The sequence below is a fragment of the Dipteris shenzhenensis genome, chromosome 13, assembly GCF_047967505.1.
Source record: "Dipteris shenzhenensis isolate YYH24624 ecotype China chromosome 13, Dip_SZ_1.0, whole genome shotgun sequence".
NCBI lineage: Eukaryota > Viridiplantae > Streptophyta > Polypodiopsida > Gleicheniales > Dipteridaceae > Dipteris > Dipteris shenzhenensis.
This window is the reverse complement of record NC_141608.1, coordinates 39,766,984-39,773,846: the sequence shown is the minus strand read 5'-3', so window position 1 is coordinate 39,773,846 and position 6,863 is coordinate 39,766,984. Positions and strand designations below refer to the sequence as shown.

General features: G+C 43.1%; 1 non-coding gene across 1 annotated transcript; it reads right to left on the bottom strand.

Moving 5' to 3' along the window:
* Positions 1 to 3,098: 3,098 nt before the first annotated feature.
* On the bottom strand, positions 3,099 to 3,171 carry TRNAE-CUC (transfer RNA glutamic acid (anticodon CUC)). The gene has a single exon. It is a non-coding gene; the product is annotated as a tRNA-Glu (tRNA).
* Between the last annotated feature and the right edge of the window lie 3,692 nt (positions 3,172 to 6,863).

The window sequence follows — 6,863 nt, the reverse complement described above, 5'->3', positions numbered from 1 at the left end:
CCAGTGTTAAATTCGCATTTTCATTCTTCGATTCGCCGCTAAGGTTCCTCCCTTGCCATCACAATTCTCCCCTACCCTTCGCTTGCTAAGGTCCCTACCCTTCGTTGAATATGAAAGAGGCAGTTTTGGCATTTGGATCTGCAAGGGGGGGGAGAGTGGGGGATGAAAGCAAGGATTTGTGTATTGATGGAAGAAATCAACATGGTGGGTATAGAGCAAGGAGTAGAGGTGACATCGGTTGCGCGCATGCAACTTTTTCGTAACTTCCAAAATAATTTGTAGCGATATCCCCATCCTCATAATCCTGTTGCAAGCAATGATTCTAAAAAATCTTTCGCCTTGTTGGTTTCCCAAAAACAAGCACATAGGAAGTGTTGAGATCCCACTGCTACCAGCTGCGTCTTTACGTGTAGCATATAAGAATCCAATGGAGACTGCAATTGTGTGTGACGAAAAGAAGGCAACCTCGTTGGCCATCAAAATTGATGGTGATTGACGATGGCTTCCGTCCTTAATATCCTAGCCCCTGGACGCTGAGTAGATCCTGGAGAAGTAGAGTGATGAACAACGCATGCCTTTAGCTCGGCCCCAGAGAGCTTTTACGTTGATTAAAGCGGGCACAGAGGCATAGACACAGGGGGCGAGGGAGAGATGCACAACGACAGAGGGGGGGAGGGGGAGGGAGGGTTAGTTAGGTTAGTTAAACTGATTAGATTAGGTTAGATTACATTTATTACATCAAGAACTTAGGCTAAAGTATTTTTTAAAGGGAATCTTCCAAATCCAAGAAGTTTGGTAGATGCAATGCAATGTCTGAATAAGTAGTCAATTAGATATCAAATACAATCTTGATGCAAAGAATCCTACATAAATTCAATGGATGGTTGTGAAGATATCGAATTTTAGAATTTTAGAGAGCCATTCGTAAGTGACTTCAGGTCACTGGAGTGTGTACCGAATAGGTTATGGAAGGTTTAGTCCTCTCACTGGTGGCGCAGCTGAGAGAGCAAAGTCCGTACTGAACAATTTGCCTAGATAAGCTGTACCTACATTGGCTAGTTTGACGAGCCTCTTGTGAGTCTTAATGACAGACATCTCCATACTTCAAAAGCATAAGGTTATCGAAGGAGGAGCTATGGATAGCCGACTGGTACAATCCAAGTTGGGTTGCAAAGATGCTTCCACTGGTCAAACCCAAGACCTTGGCTTGGTTGAGGAGCGTGGTAACGTTGGCATTTGGTCTGGAGTAAAGGTGGGTGCCCCCAAAATACAAGAACAGCGCGAGATTGAATCTAACATAGGGACATAACTGATCAAATGGAGCCCATCCATTGGTCCAAAACGTATTTATCGCATCCTTGTTTTGTTCTTTCATCTCCACGCCAAGAACAGCACCAAGCTCACCCTCTTCATTTTCATTAGATAATGCAACAGCAATAGAACCTTCATTATCCTGAGAAACCACAGCACGCAATGGACAATTTCAGGCAAAATGGCCAGATTGCCGACACTGTAACATGCATCTGGAAAGCTGCCAAAGCGTACTTGGACGACAAGCTCCCAGCCATTCGGAGTAGTAAGCTCCAGTTGTGAAGGACGATCCTCCCTTCTATCCCAGAGAATGCAAGCTTTGGGAGAGGCTTTCTTTGGTTGGACAGGAGGAATATAAAGGACACGACCCAAAGTTCCTGCGATAGCGTCAACCTCGTCAAGTAAAAGTTCAGAAACCTTAAGGAATGCATAAGGGACATTCGTGTTGAAGCACCTCCTCGACAGAAAATGGTGCTCTCCATGGGATTGAATAGACTAGATTGCCTTTATGCCCAACCAAACTTGAAAGAAGCCAGTCTCTCTCAGCATTGGAGACCACTGAGCTAGAACTCATCCTCTGAAGGAACGTGGCCCATGAAAAGCACAAAGAAACTGCAATCAAGCAGACGATTGTGTTCACGAAACAGGCGTTCAGGACGAATTATTTCAACCTCTCTTGGACACGTTAACGGCTCAGGGTAGATCGACGCGGGGTCCTTTTATCTTATGTGACGATGGACCCCGCATCAACCTTGGCCGCTGAGCATCTCCCTGCCCCTGCCGGAAAGCCAACGGAGCCATTAAGTGAACTCCTGCTGACCATGTCCCTACACCTTCGTAAAAACCACGCAGCTTCTATGTACTGCATCTCTAGAAAAGAGCTTCTGTCATGTACTGCAGCGATGAAAAATCTTCACTACAACATCAATGTCGGAGACCTCATTCTTCGTAAAATGTAGTATTTCACAGGCCTTCACGAATAGCAGCTCATCGTTCGTACAATGGGCTGTGGGTATCCAAGGATTGCATCGTCTATCAAACGAGACTTGGCCTCTTCACCAAAAAAAAAGACTCATCCACTCATACCGAGAGCAATTGCATCTGGCTGTGGCAAGAACACACCAAACCTATTATCTCAATCATTTAATGCAGCAGAGCCAGAGCCCATTCATGGGCTCTGCCCTGAGAAAATGGCTTACATTCGAAGCTGTCCACCGTTGAACATCCGAAGACCATCTCTTTGCTTCGGATGACAGCCCTAAGTTGCAGCAGCAATGGAAAAACTAGCCAGAGGTTCTTCACGATCCTCTCAAAGAAAGCTATCCCGAATCTCACTCGCCCAAAGGCCCCTGTTCAGTGCCTTAGTTCTCATTGGCTTCTCTAGAGCTTGAGCTAGCTGGCTGGTCCCTCCGACGTTGGAACTTCTCAGGCAATCCAACCGCGTTGGAGACGAGTTGGCTCTGTTGGCTTCCCGGCAGAGGCAGGGAGATTGTCGGCAGCTGGCGGGGTCCATGGTCCATGGTCACATAAGACAAAAGGACCCCGCGTCGATCTATCCTGAGCCTTAACGCGTGAACAGTCTCAGCATCAGAGCTGAAGGCATTTCAACGCGACAGCATCCAAGTAATCGCTCCAGTCAGCGTTAAATGCCTTGTTCTTGTACGTGAGACGCTACTGATGAACGAGGCGCCTTGGCCAGAGTCGAGAAAGACGTCTTAAAGGTTTGTTATGTTGTTTTAAATTTAATTCATGAAAAAGTTGATGAAGAAACACGTTTGGGAACAAATTTCCGTTGCCGGGACTTGAACCCGGGTCGCTCGGGTGAGAGCCGAGTATCCTAACCAACTAGACTACAACGGATTGATGCCTATCACGATGAAGTTTATTAATATAGTTTTATTTTTTGTCTGTCCGTTTTCCATATCGCTTACCTCACCTACCATGCTTGGGTCATCAGCGCCGAGCGGTCATATTTTTATGCTGGTTACCGCCTTATCATCTCTAGATGTTGCTATCATGCAACAGATCCACAGCGATTCAATGTCGAGCTATAAACGCGGCTCAAAGAATTCGCTGACTTCGATGAGAGCGTTTGGTGCTCATCTACCTCTCCTAATTAATTAATCTGCCTCTCCCCCCTGCTATGTACCGATTAACCTATCCTCCGGCTGCTGCTGTCGCTGCTCCCTCCTCCGTCCAGATTCCGCTCCAGCTTCTCCTTCTCCGTCTGCTCTCCCTCCCTGGTCCTCCTTCCTCCACTCCTACTCCTTCCAACTCCTCCCTCTCTCCTTCCTAAGCTTCCGCTCCCTCCATCCTCTTCCTGTCCTCCCTCCTTCACCCCCCATTCCTCTTCCTTTGGGAGGGCTTCACAGCCCCCAGCCTCACTGTGCTGCCCCGACCCTCTTATATACCTGGAGCGGAAGACTCTGGAATCGGTCCGAAGAAGCCACCACCATACGCCCCAAAGAATAGGCTAATTGCGTCATATTAATTGCTGCCCCCCAAATAATAGGTTAATCACGCGCCCGTCCGGAACAAATAAATTAATTAATTATAACGCTCGTGTCACGTGACAAGTCGTAATGCCATCAGCTCTAAGGCTTTCGCCTAGTAGTTTGGGCTTCCAATGCTCAGACTCATGGGGTGTGGTGGCTGATTCCCCCACGGGCCACAGGATTGCAATGCATGAGCACTAGCTCTTAGTATATTGATGCGTCTATATATATGTGTGTGTGGAGAGAGAGAGAGAGAGAGTGCACCTCCTAGTCTTATTTAGATGTTATGGTTTAATTTAGCCTAACATAACTTTTTATCAAAACACTCTATACAAAAGGAGAATCCAACTCTCCATAATGGCACTCCCTCTAAGGAGGAAAATTTGTTAATAAATGGTGCCATATTGATTTATGAAAGAGGGATAATAATTAGGCTTGGTGGGGAAAGAGTGGCTAGTATGATTGCTTCATATATTAAAAAACAAACGATTGGAGTAAGACAATAGTACAAAATAAGTAATAGAGCTCTACAAAGCACGTCGACCGATAATTAGCTTCAAAAATAAGGTTTTAGTATTCTTCTAAGCTACCTATGTGTAGCTTTACACTCATCATATTACAAACTTGGATTCTTAAATGATTTAGCCAATCAAAGATTCTTTCAACATAATGAATTCTAAGCAAAGACACTTAGAAATGTTGAAATCGCCTTGAACCCCTAGTTTGGACATTGGAGGCATACATAGAAGAGGCTACATCATTCTTTATGACTACTCATTATGGAATTGGATAAGGAGGGTGATTTGGAAAATGATATACAGTCTCACAAAAAATAAAAAAGAAAAACAATTTAAAATATTTTGATCATAGATAAAAAACCCTTTCCCTTTAGAGATTGTAGATACACAACCTAATCTTTGGAATAATTGGGTTCGAATTAATGCAAGGTCAAGATGTAGAACCCTAATGCTAGTAAATATGAAATATCTTATGGTGGATTCAAAAACCCCTTTCCCATTTGAGATCATATATACACAACCTAACCCTTTTCCCATTTGAGATCATATATAAACAACCTAACCTTTGGAATAAACTTGGTTCTAATTAGTGCAAGGTCAAAAACCCCTTTCCCATTTGAGATCATATACACACAAACTAACCTTTGGAATAAAGGGGTTCTAATTAGTGCAGGGTCAAGACATAGGACCCTAAGATACTAAATCCCAACTATCCTATCGCTTTAGTTTGTTGAATTGATGGTAGGATGATAGCACTAGAACATGACATTGATCTCAAGGAGTAGTTTCAACTTGGAAATGTACAAGGAAAATTGGTGAGGTTTGTCTATGTTAGGTGGAAGCCTTCCATAATGAGGGTGCCATTTACTCCTATGTTCGGCAACAAGAGGTAACACCAGGTGAGGTATGCAATTTCAAATCACTTGGCATGCCTCCTTCAACTGTAGTGCACTAGATCAATGTAGATGCTCAATACAAATCTTATTCAATCTTTCTACATTGAGGTGATATGAAAGTTCTAATCAATCAAATTATCCATAGAAACTTACAAAGCTTTCATGGCATGTGTATGAACCTTTATTATGCATATTGTATTCAAACTTGATTTTAGTCTAGACTAGGTCCTCTTGTGCCATATTTTTAGTAATCACACAAGTTGCCAACTTCAATCAACAAATAGAGGTGACAGAGTCAAGGTATGAGGGGTGGCATAAGGGAGGGAGGGTTGTGTGAGGGAGGGATGGAGGGTTCTGCAAGGTAGGAGAGACAACAAGGGAGTGAGGTTTAAGCAAGGGAGGAGAAATCAAGGGACAGAGAAAGCTAAGAGGAGGCAGGCCAAGAAAGAGAGAGAAAGGGGGAGTGGCAACGTTAAAGGATGTCAAGGAGTAGTCATGAGAGGATAGAGCAAGGTAGGTCCCAGTAGAGGAGGGGGTGGTCACAGGTTGCCACTAGGAGAGGAATACGATGGGATGGGGTGGGAGCAAAAATGCATGTTTTTATATGCTCAAATAAAGCATGCTAAAAGTAAGATGTTTTATTTGTTCTATAAGCCTTTTTGTAATATGCATCTAGCTTCACGTGAAGCTTCATGCATATTGCAAAAAGTAGCATGCCATCAGTCATATTCTCACTACCACATGGTTAAACATGGCATATGCTCAAGACTACAATGGTCATGAAGTTGCCATGCATGCTATTGTAGCATGCATGGGCAAGTCCATGACCATGTCTTGTCATGAGTATATGGCATACTACATTTTATAGCATGCATGGAGCTTAATGAACATGTGATCATGAACCTATGTCATGCTACTTTTGGCAGCATGTATGTAGTTCATGACCACATTAGCCAGAATCTATGGCATGCTTCTTTTGCAACATGCATGCACATTCACAACCATCAAGGATTTGCAAGAGATTTAAATCATCTATGCTAAATCTTGGGGTGATCACTAGCATATATATGTGCCTATCATGTGAGTCACAAGGACATTTTTAATTCAATCTTTTGAGAGATTTTATTTACACCAAGGGTATATCATCTAAAATATTTGAAAAACATTTATAGATTTGATTAGAAAATGGTGTGTATATAAAGCTTACAAACGTAATAGAAAAGGTTTTTCACATATGCCTTTTGATGCATGCAATATGCAATGTTTTAATATTGTGAACCCCCAAGTGTTAAAATGGTGGTTTAAATACATGTAAATGTACTTGTAAGGGAAAAACCATTAAAAAAATACAATCTAGTTGGGACTAAAAAAAGTATTAATTACAACTAGTAACACATGCTAAATGGAAAATTTTCTAATTTTACCACCCGATGTTTTATCTTTACCATGCGGTACACATGCACACCTACACAGATGTGCACATATGCGCGTGCACGTGCACACACACGCACACACACACACACACACACACACACATGCACACATGTGCACACACCCCTGTTCCCATCCCCTTGCATTGTTTGGACCAGAAGGACATGGGGATGAGTTTTATGGGTGTTAAGGCATGGTTATAAACAAATCCA